The 17,818-nt window shown below is 42.1% G+C and overlaps 1 long non-coding RNA gene across 1 annotated transcript; it reads left to right on the plus strand.

The window, feature by feature from the left end:
* Nucleotides 1-7,328: 7,328 nt before the first annotated feature.
* LOC129705362 (uncharacterized) lies at nt 7,329-13,413 on the plus strand. Its single transcript, XR_008724896.1, has 2 exons — nt 7,329-12,069; nt 12,246-13,413. It is a non-coding gene; the product is annotated as an uncharacterized LOC129705362 (long non-coding RNA).
* The last annotated feature ends 4,405 nt before the right edge of the window (nt 13,414-17,818 follow it).

A 17,818-nucleotide genomic window follows, 5' to 3' on the forward strand; every position in this document is an offset into this window, starting at 1 on the left:
TGCAATGACTGTGATCAAAACAAAGCAGAGAAACAGACTGTGCCTGGAGAAGAGCTTGATCACAGCAGTTGCCTCCCTGCCACCAAGAATGAAAAAGATCCTCAGTGAAGCACAAGCCCAAGTGTCTCACTAAAATGTCTCACTAAGTGCAAAAACACTCAGTTCAGTGCAACAATGCAATATTCAGTGTTGACAGTTTGTAATGTTAAGATGTCAGTCTTCTTTTTGATTCTTAAAAAGATATTTTAAGATGATAAATATTTTTATTTTTTATTTTTAGCAATTTCTGCTTTTATTTAAAATTAAGTTAATGATTTCTTTTTGAGCACAGATCTTTACTATGATCCCAAAAGAGGACACTTTATGTTGATAATTATTTTTATGTGCACAAATCTTTATTTATAATTAAGTTAATTATTTCTTTCTTTTTTTTAGTTATATCTTTTTATTTCCAAATAGTTCAAGAGAGACCACTACAAATGAGCAGTGTTTTGCACATTTATGGAGTTTTAAATGGTTCATTTTATAGTTTTAAATGGTTATATGGTCACTGTTTTCACTACATTAGTTTGAATCACTACATTTTAGTGATGAGAAATATTTGCAATAAATTTAGTCATGGATTATTAACATTTAAAATGTTCGAAATAGTTTTTTTTCAAATGTTTGAATTTTGTATGTGTTTATCAGTTCCAAAGTTTAATAAATCAGACACTGATGGCACAGTGCTCTGTTTTAAGTCTTTTTTTTTCAACCAAAAATGCTTTGCGCTGGTTAGGGGGTACTTGGCTGAAAAAATATTTCACAGGGGGTACATCACTGAAAAAAGGTTGAGAACCACTGCTCTAATACTTCCTCTGTTTTAGATAGATCCAGCTCTGTGTACAATGGAGTAATGTGACACTTTGTTAATCAATTCACTGCACACTCAGAACAATGAGCCTTTTATTTACACTGTCATAATTGAGATGTTATGTGCATCGTTAAAGTAAAGACTAAGTTATATATGGGACAGCAATGAAATGGTAATTAATGGATGGTGGTGCAGCAGTAGAGTTGCTGCCTTACAATGCCAGAGACCTGGGTTTGATCCTAATCACGGGTGCTGTCTGTACAGAATTTCTGACCGTGTAGGTTTTTTTCTGGGTGCTCTGCTTTCCTCCCACACTGTAAAGGCATCCAGGTTTATCGGTGAATTGGCTTCGGTAAAAATGAGAAATAGTCCCTTGTATGTGCGAGTGTAGGGGGTTCACTGATTCCTGCGGACTGTGTGGGCCGAAGGGGCTGTTTCCGCATTGTATCTCTAAATTAATATAAACTAAATTAAACTAAACTGAACTAAAAGTGCTTGGTTTTGATGTCCATGTGTGGTTCTAGGTTCACTCTCATAGTTTATGCCACCATCAGCATTGCTTGATTTAACCTTTGCCTTGAATCAGAAATTGAATAGCGATATATTGCAAAAAAGCCCAGCAGTGCTTATTCTGGAGGCCACCGGAGCTGTTATTGATGGTTGCACGTAATTGAGTGATCTCAGGGTCTTTTGCTTCAATCAGTACTGACAACAAAAACAAACACACGAGCAGGCACTGGGCATTTACACAGAACACCATTCCTTCTTGCACAGCGTTTAAAATCTATTGAACACCTTCACAAGAAATTAATTAACTCCTCCGTTGAATTTGAAAACACCATACAGCAATGCAAATGAACACCCTACAATTGCGTGCACACCATCACTATCAAATCTCATTTGTTTGGACTGAATGGCACCAAGTTTTGTTGCAAACTGCTTTGATGTATATAATGTTATACTGACTGTATATTATTGGTACTAGTTTGGGGATATTGTTGGACATTCAGCACTGATTTATTTTGATAATTTATCAGCACATTAATGTCAAGACAAATCAGATATGGACATATTCTTTTCTTCGGTATTCACCAAGGAGAAGGATATTAAATTATGTGAGGTAAGGGAAACTAGTAGAGTAGCTATGGATACTATGAGTTTCAAAGTAAAAGAAGTACTGACACTTTTGAAAAATATAAAAGTGGATAAGTCTCCAGGTCCTGACAGGATATTCCCTAGGACATTGAGGGAAGTTAGTGTAGAAATAGCCGGGGCTATAACAGAAATATTTCAAATGTCATTAGAAACGGGAATATTCCCCGAGGATTGGCGTACTGCGCATGTTGTTCCATTGTTTAAAAAGGGTTCTAAGAGTAAACCTAGCAATTATAGACCTGTTAGCTTGACTTCAGTGGTGGGCAAATTAATGGAAAAGATACTTAGAGATAATATATATAAGCATCTGGATAAACCGGGTCTGATTAGGAACAGTCAACATGGATTTGTGCCTGGAAGGTCATGTTTGACTAATCTTCTTGAAATTTTTGAAGAGGTTACTAGGGAAATTGACAAGGGTAAAGCAGTGGATGTTGTCTATATGGACTTTAGTAAGGCCTTTGACAAGGTTCCTCATGGAAGGTTGGTTAAGAAGGTTCAACTGTTGGGTATAAATGCAGGAGTAGCAAGATGGATTCAACAGTGGCTGAATGGGAGACGCCAGAAGGTAATGGTGGATGGATGTTTGTCGGGTTGGAGGCAGGTGACTAGTGGGGTGCCTCAGGGATCTGTGTTGGGTCCTTTGTTGTTTGTCATGTACATCAATGATCTGGATGAAGGTGTGGTAAATTGGATTAGTAAGTATGCAGATGATACCAAGATAGGGGGTGTTGTGGATAATGAAGAGGATTTCCAAAGTCTACAGAGTGATTTAAGCCATTTGGAAGAATGGGATGAAAGATGGCAGATGGAGTTTAATGCTGATAAATGTGAGGTGCTACACCTTGGCAGGACAAATCAAAATAGGACGTACATGGTAAATGGTAGGGAATTGAAGAATGCAGTTGGACAGAGGGATCTGGGAATAACCGTGCATAGTTCCTTGAAGGTGGAATCTCATATAGATAGGGTGATAAAGAAAGCTTTTGGTATGCTAGCCTTTATAAATCAGAGCATTGAGTATAGAAGCTGGGATGTAATGTTAAAATGGTACAAGGCATTAGTGAGACCAAATCTGGAGTATGGTGTACAATTTTGGTCGCCCAATTATAGGAAGAATGTCAACAAAATAGAGAGAGTACAGAGGAGATTTACTAGAATGTTGCCTGGGTTTCAACAACTAAGTTACAGAGAAAGGTTGAATAAGTTAGGTCTTTATTCTCTGGAGCGCAGAAGGTTAAGGGGGGACTTGATAGAGGTCTTTAAAATGATGAGAGGGATAGACAGAGTTGATGTGGACAAGCTTTTCCCTTTGAGAATAGGGTAGGTTCAAACAAGAGGACATGACTTCAGAATTAAGGGACAGAAGTTTAGGGGTAACATGAGGGGGAACTTCTTTACTCAGAGAGTGGCAGCGGTGTGGAATGAGCTTCCAGTGGAAGTGGTGAAGGCAGGTTCGTTGGTATCATTTAAAAATAAATTGGATAGGCATATGGATGAGAAGGGAATGGAGGGTTATGGTATGAGTGCAGGCAGGTGGGATTAAGGGAAAATAATTGTTCGGCACGGACTTGTAGGGCCGAGATGGCCTGTTTCCGTGCTTTAATTGTTATATGTTATATGGTTATATTCAATTGTATTTAGACATGTCACCAGTTCTGTTCATAGGCACATACTTCCCAGTGACATTTCATATCTTAATTAGAAACCTAAAGATGTTCATCAAACTAATTCATTTTACTCAAAGTTTAAAGTCCAAAACAGTTAGATACTAGAAAGGGTAAAATTAAATCAGTCAGTCACCACTTCCCACTTTCCCAGTCCTGATGAAGAGCCCCAGACCAGACGCGTTAGTGTTTCTCTTTCTCTAGAAGCTGCATGACCAGCTGAACAGTTCCATGATTTTCTGATTTTATTTCAGGTTTACATCATCTGCAGTTTTTGATTGTTAATTTACTTTCAAAGTTCCTGCTCCTTCTCATCTCGTGCTGGAAAGGTTGTTTGTGGGCAACAGTGGAGAACGTTAAAGAAAACAACAAAGGCATGGTGATGCATGTTTAAATCTGGACAGATGTCCCTGGTGGTGGATATTGGAGGCTTTGGGGAAAGCTACTGAAGAAATCTATTAAAGATATCACTTGTTCCCATTCATATTCAAGATTCATTCTTATGGGCCTGTCCCACTTAGGCGATTTTTTAGGCGACTGCCGGCGACTATCAAGTTGCCGTCAGTCGCCTGAAAAAACGGCGGCACACACACACACACACACACACACACACACACACACACACACACACACACACACACACACACACACACACACACACACACACACACACACACACACACACACACACACACACACACACACACACACACACAAACACACACCACTTCCTTCACCAGCCGGTTACACAGGTGGGGGACAAGGCAAGCGGGGGGGGGGGGGGGGGGGGGGGGGGGGCTGTCTGTCTGAGTGAAATTCACACGGTGCACAAACCCAATATGATACAAACCCACACCGTGATGAACAGGAAGGTTGGCGCTGTAATTAAGACGGCGAAAAGCACAGTGTACGGGAATGGTCACGTAAGTCATTTTAAAGAGGGGGGAGAGGGAGGTGGGGGGGGGGGGGGGGGGGGACACAAGAGGAGGGAGAAGGGGGGAGAAGGAGTGGATACAACTTTTAAGAAGCCAGAGATACACGGCTCTGAAGCTTGGTGGACATTAACATTACCGGTCGGTTATCCTTCGTTCTGAAAACTACGACTTACGTTTTTCTTTCTCAACGAGCCAATGGAATTCACTGGCAACAACTTACGAGAAACTACGCCAACCTTAAACCTCCTGGCAACCCACTACCACTGCACCTACGGCACGAGAATTCTCACTACTCTCCATGGGGCTTTAGTCTGGTCGCCGCTAATTTTTTAACATGTTGAAATATTTGCGGTAGGTTTTGTAACAGACCTACAAACATGTGGCGACCGCATCGTCTCCTGCATTCGCCTAAAAAGTCGCCTAAGTGGGACAGGCCCATCAGGATTTGTGTTGCTGGCAAAACCTCCTCTTCACCATAGTTGTTCTCAAGATGGTGATGGGAATCTGCCTCTCAAGCTACTTCAATCTGTGGAGTGAAGAACTTCCTATCATGTTGTTCCATCAAGAGATCTGGGATTAGACTGATCAATAATGGTAGAAAATTGTGTTTGTGATCTCCTGCAACCATCATTCATGATAATGTGTTTGCGAAGAGCTGTCGAAGAAGTCTTGGTAACTTTTTATGGTGCATCTGATGGGCTAATACACCCTGCTGCAACAGAAAACCACTGTAGAAAGAAGTAGATGTTTTAGGATGGTTGATAAAATTATGATTTATTTGACTGTGTCAGGCTGACATCTTGGAATTGCTGTTCTTCAGGCAACTGCAAAGTATTCCATCATATCCATGACATGTGTCTTATTGGTGATATATAGTTTCTGGGTTGTTTTGGTTGTGTGTGTGTGTGTGTGTGTGTGTGTGTGCATGTGCGTGCGTGTGTGTGTGTGTGTGTGTGTGTGTGTGTGTGTGTGTGTGTGTGTGTGTGTGTGTGTGTGTGTGTGTGTGTGTGTGTGTGTGTGTGTGTGTGTGTGTGTGTGTGTGTGTGTGTGTGTGTGTGTGTGTGTGTGTGTGTGTGTGTGTGTAAATTGGAATTGCTGGAGAGTTGGAATGTTGCATTGGGGGACCAGCCCTCCCGTGTGAAGCTGGGACCCAACGGTATACCCAGCTTAGTATATTACTTTGTCTGTGTGTGTGAGTGCGTGTGCATGATATTCAAAAACCCTGCCAAAATGGTACACGATAGCGCTACAATCTTTGGCCAACGTGCTCACCATTGTCCTGGGAGGTTGAGGAGTGGGAGAGCAGGGGGATAGAGGGAGAGGATGGGGGTAGGGAGGGGAGAGAGAGGGGATAGTGGGGGAGATGAGGAGTTGAGTAGGAAGAGTTGGGGGGGGGGGGGAGTGGATGGAGAGGGGGGGGGGGAGTGGGGGTGGTAGGGAGACGAGGGTAGTGGGGAGGTGAGGAGGGAGAGTGGGGGGGGCGGGATAATGGGGAGGGGATGGGCTGGGTGATAGAGGGACGGGAGGGGGGTAGGGAGGGGAGAGGGGTTATGGAGGAAGGGAGGGAGTGACTGAGGGTAGAGGAAAGGAGAGGGAGGGAGAGGTGAGGGATGGAGGATGGAGGAGGGAGGAGGAGAGGGGAAAGAAAAGGGAGGGTGAAGAGGAGGGGGTTGGGGTGCTAGGAGATGAGGGGTATTGGAGGAGGATAGGGGTAGGAAGAGGGATGGCGAGGCACAGTTTGGGGAGGGTTGCTGTGACTCGCATCGCAATGGAGATCACTGGCATCACAACCGGAGCCCCTCAGATGCGCCTGCACAGTTGGGGGCTATGGGTGAGTGGTGGAATATTGCCTTGGGGGACGGGCCCAACGGGTCCGCACCTGGTCTAGTAAGATATAAAAGACCTTGATCAAATCACTTCTCAAACGACAGGCACTGTTTAAATCTGCTCTCCATATCTGTCTTAAAGCATTTTCAATTTCCATTGTTCCAGCAGCCACTGAGTACTTTTGGATCATATTGCTTCTGCTGTGTTATTTATAGCAACACACTTATCCATCAAGGCACTTCAAAGTAATAACTTACTTTCCTGGCAAGCCAGCATAAACTCAGCTAATGATGACGTACTCAAGAAATGTAGCATTTTTTTGTTGTTAGTCAAAGTTTTCCCCTTGACATATTTGGGGAAATTATGTGTACGCCCTAGAGCTAGGGATCAAGTTTAGAGATGCAGCATGGAAACAGGCCATTCTGCCCACCGAGTCCACACCGACCAGCGATCACCCCAAACACTAGCACTATCCTACACACTCGGGACACTATACAATTTTATAGAAGCCAATTAACCTACAAATCTGTACATCTTTGGAGTGTGAGAGGAAACCGGAGCATCCGGTGAAAACGCATGCGGTCACAGAGAGAATGTACAAACTCCGTAGAGACAGCGCCCGCAGTCAGGATTGAACACGGGTCTATGGCACTGTAAGGCTGCAACTCTACTGCTATGCCACTGTGCTGCCCAAAAAGGGAGTGAAAATGGGAGACGGCTATTTTTGCTTGTGAAGTTTAAGGTAGGTGTGCCACATCTGAAACATGAAAGGGCTGCTATGAGACCGCAGCAGAAAATAATGTTAATTAATTCCTTGTTAATATATGCCTCTTTAATAACAAAATTATGAAACAGAACCATTGCAAGTTGTGACACACTATCATGTAATTACACACATAATGACATTAATTTTTCATGGATTCCATACCAAATACTTGTATCAAATACATCTCAGACCTGCAGGAATTAAAAGGACCACCTTTCATTCAAAGTTTCTCAGCTCAAAACAGAGAATCTCGAGCCACCCGTTCCAATGACAACACTACAATAAAATTCCGCTTGTCGTAAATTTATTTTGTTGTAAATGGATATTGTTAAGGCAGAGATTAACAGATTCTTGATTACTAATGGGTGTCAAGGTTTATGGGGAGAAGGCAGGAGAATTTGGTTGAGAAGGAAAGGTAGATCAGTCATGATTGAATGGCTGAGTAGACTAGTTGTGCCGAATGGCCTAATTCTCCTCAACCATTGTTTTCTCAATTGACCAAATGCTGTGTTGCCACATCGAGGGAGATACTGAATCTCACCATTGATGATTGCCTTTGCAAGAGATATGGGAAGTTGTTTATATATTCCACGACATAGCCACAAACCTTTATTGTTAGAGGATGGTGTTGTGCAGTGGTGAGCAGATTGATTCCAGACCTTGGTCTTGCAAGTGTTGAATGTAACGTCAATTCTCTCACATTTATTGTTGGATGAATCAACAAGGTCCAGTGCTCATCTTTCAACTATGTGCCAATGCACGTGTAATTTGCGTGTGGCTGCAGGACTGCGGATGATTGGATGACTTTGTTCTGAAGTGTGGTCACTTTAGGGTTGAATGGTATCGGCATTTGTTCTGAAGATTAGCTCTAACTTGGTCACTGGAAAATTGTGAAGGTGGCCGAGAGAGATTGAGAAAAAAAGCTGGAACAATGACAGCCTCATTTACACCGAACATCATTGAGGTTGGTTCTCTTGTAAACCCGTCGGTTAGACCCATCTTTTGCATGCCATCATGGAAAAAAAGGTAAGACTGAGACATATGTATATGATGAATTTGATGAGGCTGTGCCATAACTCCAACCAATTGATGGAGTCAAAGTTAAAGTGAGGCCAAAGAAGGTGCTGCTCCTTGCATTTTTCTTGGAGTTCTTATGTGTTAAAGATCAGGTCCATCATAGTTCCAGATGGACTGAATCAGGGAACAGCTCTTTAAACAGTGGGAAGAAGTGTTTGCGTAGGGCCCTGATGATAACTTTCCTTGTCACCAGAAAGATTCCTCTGCAGTAATCACAGTTTAACCTGCCTTTCTTGAAGATGATGATGTAATGGCATTGATTAATTAATTGGTTGATTGATTGGAAGATACAGGATGGAAACAGGCACTTTGACCAACAGAGTCCCCACTGACCATTGATCACCCATTCTTACTAGTTCTATGTTATCCCACTTTCACGCCCACGCCCTACGCAATTTACAAAGACCAATCAACCGACAACCTGCACAGCATGGGGAAGTGGGAGGAAACTGTAGCATCTCTGTGGTCATAGGGAGAATGTGAAAACTCCACACAGACAGCACCGAGGTCAGGTTTGAAACCGGGTCTATGGTGCTGTGAGGCTTCTCGGATACTCCCTGCTATATCCTGCAATATGAAATGGACAATGAGACTGTGCATATACAACTGAAATTGTCACCCAATACTTTGTGTTTACTAACCAAAAGTGCCAATTCTAACTTCTTCGGGATATCTACACATCTCCAATACTTGGAAAGTTACTCTACTACACAGTAAGGCATTCAACAAGCTTCAGCATGGTAGGCTGTTCTGCAAGGATAGATCACATGGGATCTATGGAGAGATAGCTGAATAGATAGCAGATTGGCTTTATGGAAGGAAGCAGAGGGTGATGGTGGAAGTTTGCTTCTCGGACTGGAGGCCTGTTACTAGTGGTGTGCCTCAGGTTTTGGTGCTGGGTCAATTACTGTTTGTCATCTACATCAATGATTTGGATGAGAACATACAGGGCAAGATTAGCAAGTTTGGTGATGATACAAAAGTTAGTGGTTTTGCTGATAGTGAAGATGGTTGTGAACAGTGGCGGACTGGCCAGGGTGTCAGCTTGCCCGATGGCAAGTGGGCTCCTGATGAAGTGATAGCAAGTGATGGCAAGTGGGCCCCTGTTAAATGATAGCATTGTAGTTGTGGGTGGGCCCCCTTTGTCTCCTGGCAACCAATATTTTTAGACCCAGTCCGCCACTGGTTGTGAAAGATTGTAGCAGGATCTGGATCGATTGGCCAGGTGGGCTGAGGAATGGTTGATGGAATTTAATACAGAGAAGTGTGAGGTGTTGCATTTTGGGACATTTAACAAGGGCATGACCTTCACAATAAATGGTAGGCCTCTGGCGAGTGTTGTAGAACAGAGGGATCTATGAGTGCAGGCGCATGGTTTCTTGAAGTTCGAGTCACAGGTAGATAGGGTGGTCAAAAAGGCTTTTGGCTCATTGGTCTTCATCAGTCAGAGCATTGAGTATAGAAGTTGGGAGGTCATGTTACAGTTGTATAAGACTTTGGTGAGACCGCATTTAGAATATTGTGTTCAGTTCTGGGCACCATGTTATAGGAAAGATATTGTCAAGCTTGAAAGGGTTCAGAAAAGATTTATGAAGATGATGCCCGGTCTAGAGCTATAGGGAGAGGTTGAGTAAGCTTGGTCTCTATTCGTTAGAGTGCAGGAGGATGAGGGGTGATCTTATAGAGGTGTACAAAATCATGAGAGGAATAGATCGGGTAGATGCACTGAGTCTCTTGCCCAGAGTAGGGGAATCGAGGACCAAATGACATAGGTTCAAGGTGAAGGGGAAAAGATTTATTAGGAATCTGAAGGGTAACTTTTTCACACAAATGGTGGTGGGTGTATGGAACAAGCTGCCAGAGGAGGTAGTTGAGGACGGGACCATCACATCGTTTAAGAAACAATTAGACAGGTACATGGATAAGACAGGTTTGGAGGGATATGGACCAAGTGCAGGCCCGTGGGACTAGTGTAGCTGGGACATTGTTGGCCAGTGGGCAAGTTGGGCCAAAGGGCCTGTTTCCACACTGTATCACTCTATGACTCTATGACTGTGATTAGCAGGTGTAGGAAGGAATTGGTTTATACTAATGATAAACACAAAATTCTGGTGTAACTCAATGGGCCAGGCAACATCTCTGGAGAAAAATAATAGGTGATGTTTCAGGTCGGAACTCTTCAGACTGAATGTAGAGGTGGGGTTGGAAGAACAAATTCCTGGCAGGCAATAAGGCGGAGCCCATAATGATCCATTGTTGACTGGGGAAGGTGTGATAACAAGAGATATACAAGGATGTGAACAGTGGAACTGGAAGTACGGCTAGGGTATGTGAAGGGGGGAGAGGCAGGAGAGAGAGGAGGGGAAGGAATGGAATGCATGAGTTACTTTAAATTAGAGAAATCACTGTTCATGCCACTGGGTTGTAAACTGACCAAGTGAAATATGAAGTGTTGTCCTCCAAGTTGCATCTAACTTCTTGGTCTCGCTAATTTTAAATTCTGAACATGGCTGTGAATTCAGTAACCAAAGCTTTGGAATTCCCTTCCTGTAACACCTCAACAACTTGTGTTTTCTTCTATAAGACATTCCATAAAATGTACTTAATTTATCCCAATTAATGGCTTGTTGACAATTTATTTCAATAACGTTCCTCTGAGATGCCTGGGGACTTTTACTCATTAGAAATGTTGTTCTTGGAAGAGTTTTTTAAATATCTAGAATTATAACTGTTGTTTATGTCATATATAGTTTGCAAAATAATTCAGTAATGTAGTCTGTCATTTTCCTGGCTTTCCCTTCAGTTCTACTCAAAACAGCAACACACAGGTAAAAGTCAGCCTTGACTAGGATTACGCACTAACATTTTTAAACATTAAAAAACCTTATCCTTGAGAATAAAGTACTGCCAGGAAGCATCAAGATTAGTTTGCAAACTGATTATTTTAAAAACTATGTGTATTCTGAATGGAAAGTAAAAATATTCATAATTTTTCTGCCATTTAAAAAGAAAGTTGCCTTCAATTTCTAGACGGAAAATAAATTAGATTGGTTTCCAGAGGAGAAAATATGCCATTAAAATTAACAGTTTAACCATCACAAAGAGCTCGTATACATGCAACAGGCTGAATGACTGTCCACTCTGCCATATGATTGTATAAAAGGATGGCATAAGTTCATGAGTACTCCAACATATGGACAAGCAGTTTACAAGAACATTTCAAGGACAAACTTGACTTTATTGATTTTAACTTCAATTGACAGTCATTTCTTCAGCACTGTTAAAATATCCTGATACAAACGGTGGCAAAATTGAAGTATCTAATGAAATTTAACTAAGTTTTATTTTGAAAGAAACGATCAGCAAACAACTGGAGTAATAATGGAACCTTGGCAAAGAAAAAAAAGCTTGAAAATAAACCCAAGAAAAAAACAGCACCAATTGAATAATTCACAGATGGAGCCTAGTAAAAACAGACCCATAGACTGAAGAAGGGTCCCGACCCGAAACATTACATATTCATGTGCACCAGAGATACTGCCTGACCTGCTGTGTTACTCCAGTACATTGCGTTTTTTTTTGTTAACCAGCATCTGCAGTTTAACTGTACTTAAAAGTTTAGAATTACAGCATAGAAACAAGCCATTTGGCCCACTGAGATCGCACCGACCAGTGGTGGCCCCATAGACTAGCATCATCCTATATGCTAGGGACAATTTCCATAAGCCAATTAACTTACATAGGGTGCTCCTGTTTTATCCCACACTCCAAAAACATACAGATTTCTAGGTTCTATGGAGCGAAGGAAATAGGCAACGTTTCGGGCCGAAACCCTTCTTCAGACCGAAACGTTGCCTATTTCCTTCGCTCCATAGATGCTGCTGCACCCGCTGAGTTTCTCCAGCTATTTTGTGTACCTTCGATTCTCCAGCATCTGCAGTTCCTTCTTAAACACAGATTTCTAGGTTGTCCAGGAAGGAACTTCAGATGCTGGTTTACACCGAAGATAGACACAAAATGTTGGAATAACTCAGCGGGACAGGCACCATTGGCTGTCCCATTTAATTACTCCAGCATTTTGTATCTATCTTCAGGTTTGTAGGTAAATTGGCTCGGTGAAAACCCACAAGGAGAATGTACACGTACATGCACAGGTACTACACGTAGTCAGGATCGAACCCAGGTCTCTGGCGCTGTAAGGCAGCAAATCTCCCACTGCGCTACTGTGGCCCTCTTAAGACTTTTCTTGTTCATTCACAGGATGTTGGTTCTACCAGCATGGCAGCATTTTTTGCCCATTCTCAGGTGGCCCAGAACCAGGTATAGAATTTCATAGTAACCAAGCAGCAATGGATATATCTAGAGAGGGTAAGAGGGCAGAAGAATTTTCAGTCAGTGCAGGCCTTGTTTCTATGGGTTTATAGTCACATAAAGGCCAGGTCAATGTGACGTTAGATGACTATGCCAGATTTATTGTTGAAACAATCTGAGAGATCAATAGAAAAGGAACATGTTGAACGGTTGCTTTTTTTATTACATCTTCAATAAGTTATACTCCTAACTGAAGATGTTCATGAACAGAGATGAGAAAAAATGCACACTTTTAGAAAACCCGAGAAACACAATATTCAGTCTTATATTTGTTCTTCTGGAGTGTGGTGATAAAAGTTGAAAACAATATTTAATTTAATTTGTACATGCTAACCACTTATGAAGTTCAATCCAGATAGAGTCATAGAGCCATACACCACAGAAGCAGGCCCTTTGGCCCAACTTGTCCATGCCAGCAAGGTGCCTCAGCTAAGCGAGTCCTATTTGCCTGTGTTTGTCCCACATCTCTCTCAACCTTTCGTATCCATGTATCTGTCCAAGTGTCTCTTCAATGCTGTTATAGTACCTGCCTCAACTACCGCCTCTGATAGTTCAATACTTATATGAGGGCGACAGATAGCACAATGGGCTAAGAGTTCGGCTGGCGACCGGAAGGTAGCCGGTTCAAATCCCGCTTGGAGTGCATACTGTCGTTGTGTCCTTGGGCAAGACACTTCACCCACCTTTGCCTGTAATGGAATGGCGGCAGGCGCGGGCACACCGCGACGCCCTGTGTCTCCCTTTCAAGGGAGATGCTAAAAATGCATTTTGTTGTCTCTGTACTGTACACTGACAATGACAATAAATTGAATCATTTCATTTCATCATTTCATTTATAACCACCACTTCAATACACAATAGACAATAGGTGCAGGAGTAGGACATTTGGCTCTTCGAGCCAGCACCGCCATTCAATTTGATCATGGCTGATCATTCCCAATCACTACCCCGTTCCTGCCTTCTCCCCATATCCCTTGACTCCGCTAATTTTAAGAGCTCTATCTAGCTCTCTCTTGAAAGCATCCAGAGAACCTGCCTCCACCGCCCTCTGAGGCAGAGAATTCCACAGACTCCTGAGACACAGATTCCTGAGTGGAAAAGTTGCCCTTTTGGTTTGTATTAAATCTTGCTCCTCTCACTTTAAACCTATGTCCTCTGATATTTGATTCCCTTAACCTGGATAAAAGACTTTGTGCATTCATGACCCTCACAGTTTAAGAAGGACCTTGTGTAACTTTTGGTTCAGTTGGCAATATCCTGAGTCAGTGAATCCAGTTCTCACCCTTTTGCCGATGAGAACAGATTTTCCGTAATCTCTTTCTCTGGATCTTTGATGATTTGAACACTCGTGTCTCCAATTTCACCGTTGCTGGTTTATGAAGAAAACTCGCAGTTTTTCCATTCCATTTATGTGACAAATAGCTCTCAACCAGGATTATTCCACAAAGTCATTTCTATTATCTTTTTTAGGGACTTTGTTAAATCCTTCCTAAATTGCAGTGACCATAACTGGACAAGGTACTCTATTTTCCCACTTCCATACATTGTAGAAGGAAACCTTTCGGCCCATTGAATTTATGCTGGCTCCCTAGCGATTCCACCAATCCCACATTCCCACTGCTTTCACTGAAACCTATTCTCTCTCATGTTCCTTTATAACCTTCTTCCTACCCTGTCCCCACCAATTCCCCTCCCACCCACGTACCCTAAGGTTGATTTACTTACCAACCTGCACATTTTGGGACATGGGAGAGACAAGGCCATTGGGAGGAATGCCACATGGTCAGAGGGAAAATGTGCTCACTCACCTCAGACAGCTCTGGAGATTAAAATGTAACCTGGTTTCCATAGAAAATGTAACCACAACTTCAAATTAAAGGACGTACCTTTAGAGAGGAGATGAGGTGGTGAATCAGTGGAATTCATTGCCACAGAATGAAGTGAAGGCCAAGTTAATGGATATTTTGAAGGTGGAGATGGACAGATTCTTGATTAGTGAGGGTGCAGGGGTTATGGGGAGAAGGCAGGAGAATGGGGTTGAGAGGGAAAGATAAATCAGCCATGATTGAATGGTGGAGTAGACAATGGGCCGAATGGCCTAATTCTGCGCCTAACATTTATTAACTTATTCATGTATGGTTTGGTGGAGCTGTACTATCTGTAGAACCAAAGTGCTGCCCATATATATCTATTTATGCCAACTGTTGTTCGATAGAGGTTGACCTTGTGTTTACACACCATTCCTCATTTTAAATATACTGTAATGTTCAGGATCTTTTATGCTGCATTACTCCCTTTCTCGACACGTTCTTACCTGAACCAGTCAAGGTTTAAGAGAAAGGCACAATAGATTTTTGTCCAAGTGTTATTTTCTGGTGGAAATGTTCTGCAGCATGAAGTACTAGGTGTTTTATTAGTTAATATACTTACATAAAGGCACAGTGTTTTGAGCCTCTAATTCATCAGACTGCTCACAGCTGCACAGTTCCCTTTATATGTATGGGGTATACCTATCATGAGATGAAGTAAATCCAACAAGGCTACTATATAAATATAACTATCGTATAGACTATAGCAGAGAGTGTGAATAAAGTGTATACGTGAAACAGACCAGCTGGCTCGTGGCAGTAATATCCAAAGGTTTTAAATGCAAGACTAAAATGTGTTGAGTTTTACGCCTTGGAGTACAATAAGTATTTATAATTTTATAGACAGAAATGACCCTCAGTAAGTAGAGATCATATTTTTTGGCCTTAAAAGTAACCCTTGGAGTCAAGCCCAGCTTCTGACATTTTATGGTGCTGCTTCCTTGGAGGAAATCCGAGGTTGAAGAAAAGCATGTTTCAGTTCTTTAGCAATATTACAAACTTTCTACTGTAAACAGAGCAAGGACAATTAAACACAGTCTTTGATTGAAAAGCTCTCCACAAGAGACACTTGACACTGACAATAAATAGTTTATTGCTGCAGATTTCACATTATTTCCCTGTAGATCTCCCTTGCAGATTTCACATCTATAGGAGTCGCTGGCTCAAAAAGGCAGCCAGCATCATCAGAGGCTCACACCACCTTGGCCACACACAGCTGCCATCGGGAAGAAAGTACAGGAGCCTGAAAACTGTAATGTCCAGGTTCAGGAGCAGCTGCTTCCTTACAACCATCAGGCTTCTTTGTTTTTATAGATACTTTGGTCTTTAGTCTTTTAAGATACAGCGCGGGAACAGGCCCTTTGGCCCACTGAGTCCGCGCCGACCAACGATTACCCCATACACTACCACTATCTTACACAATTGGGCAAATTTACAATTTTACCATAACCAATTAACCTACAAACCTGTATGTATTTGGAGTGTGGGAGGAAACCGGAGCTTTCAGAGAAAACCTAAGCGATCACAAGGAGATCGTACAGACTCCATACAGACAACACCCGTAGCCTCTGGCACTTTAGATACATAAAACATTTTTTTTGTTGTTAATCATTTTGTTTACAGAGTACTCATATCTGTTTTTATCTCTGTTGTACTGCTGCAAGTAAGAATGTCATGGTTCTGGTTCAGGACATATGACAATAAAACGCACTTGACTCTTGGCTCCTGAGTATTTGTATCTGTTTTTTACAAAAAGATGTTGGCATTCCCTCAGTGAAATCGAACACCAGAATGCATATTGTACCCATAGGATACATCTATACAGCATAATTTTGGGTAAGAAATAACAACTGCCATATTCCACTGCCAAGTTCTCTGCTCTAACCGCAGCTCACACAGTGGTTCAAAATCATATATTAATTTCACATCCAAACACAGAATTCCATGCAAGGATCCAAACAGTATTGGCTGCACCATGGATTATATTTGAGCCCCTGATAGAGTGTTGAGGGATGAAGAATTGTCACCCTGTGCCCTAGGCTTCCCGGCACCCTAATTCCTTAAGAAAACCTTGCACAATCAATTATTCTCCCGCAGAGACGTTTAATCACATAATGGATCCCATACTAGCTGTTGTAGACTTATGAAAAGTAGAGCAGTAATTGTTCTCAGTTACTAAGTATAATAACTAATGCAGGCCAAATTGTTCACTGAGCTTCACTAGAGATGGAGGCAATTGAATTATTTAGCCATCTAAATGTTTGTATGCTCTTCTTAACTTCGCTCAATTGTGGATCGAAAAAAAAAATGGACACATGGGAAAACAAAATAAAGTTATAATTGTTCACACTGCATTGCTTAATTAAATTATTCTTAATATAGCTGGAGGTCTCCCGACAATAGGTTTGGTTCAAAACTGTCAGGTATTTCTGTAATACTTTGGCTTATTAATGAGTCAATGGTGATTTGGAGTTCGGCCTCCAAGCATTTGCAAATGAACATGTCGTCTTTATATCAGTTTGACTCCTGAGCTTAACTTGACCTTGGTCCTGGAGTCTAGTTGCCACAGGCTGAACAGTTTCCCATTCATTCTGAAGATTAACTTCAATCGTGTGGGAAGTCTGCTGAAGGCGAGGTGCAGCTTTGGGAAGTTATGTTGAGGCAATGGTGATAGTATGTTTGACACTATTCTTCACTGAGATTGGCCTTGCCGGAGACCCCACTGGCTAGATGATGGCTTGCATTCCACCGTGAATCAAATATCAAATGATGGTGACTTTCTCGAGAGAGAGACAAATTTGGGAAGAATCCTCCACTGCCCTTCCTGGCCGAAAGAATCAAAGTGAGAGAAACATCAAGAAAACATCCATGGTTAGGGATTGGTACAGCACCCAGCATTTTTGTGAAGATCATCCCATAAATGGATGGAATACACATTGCAGTTTGTCGACTTGTTTCCTGAGGCACATGAGATAATAGACCTTGTACTCAAGATCCACAAGACAAAGGTTCTCAACCAACCAGTCCCCCCCATAGTAAGGGTTCACATTGACACCTGGGAGAACATGGACCATGTCCCATATCTTAGAAGCTACCTCTCAGCCAAGGGAGACATTGATGATGAAATTTAACGTCAACTTCATCATTAATCATATGAAGAGAAAGACCTTAGAACATTGTGGTACATTCATGTGGTAAACTGGGCACTCATGATCCCTGCCATCCCATATGCTACCGAGGCTGAGACTAACTACAGAAAATATCTCATTGCACTGGAAAGAAACCACCAACTCTGTCTC

The sequence above is a fragment of the Leucoraja erinacea genome, chromosome 17, assembly GCF_028641065.1.
Source record: "Leucoraja erinacea ecotype New England chromosome 17, Leri_hhj_1, whole genome shotgun sequence".
Taxonomy (NCBI): Eukaryota; Metazoa; Chordata; class Chondrichthyes; order Rajiformes; family Rajidae; genus Leucoraja; species Leucoraja erinaceus.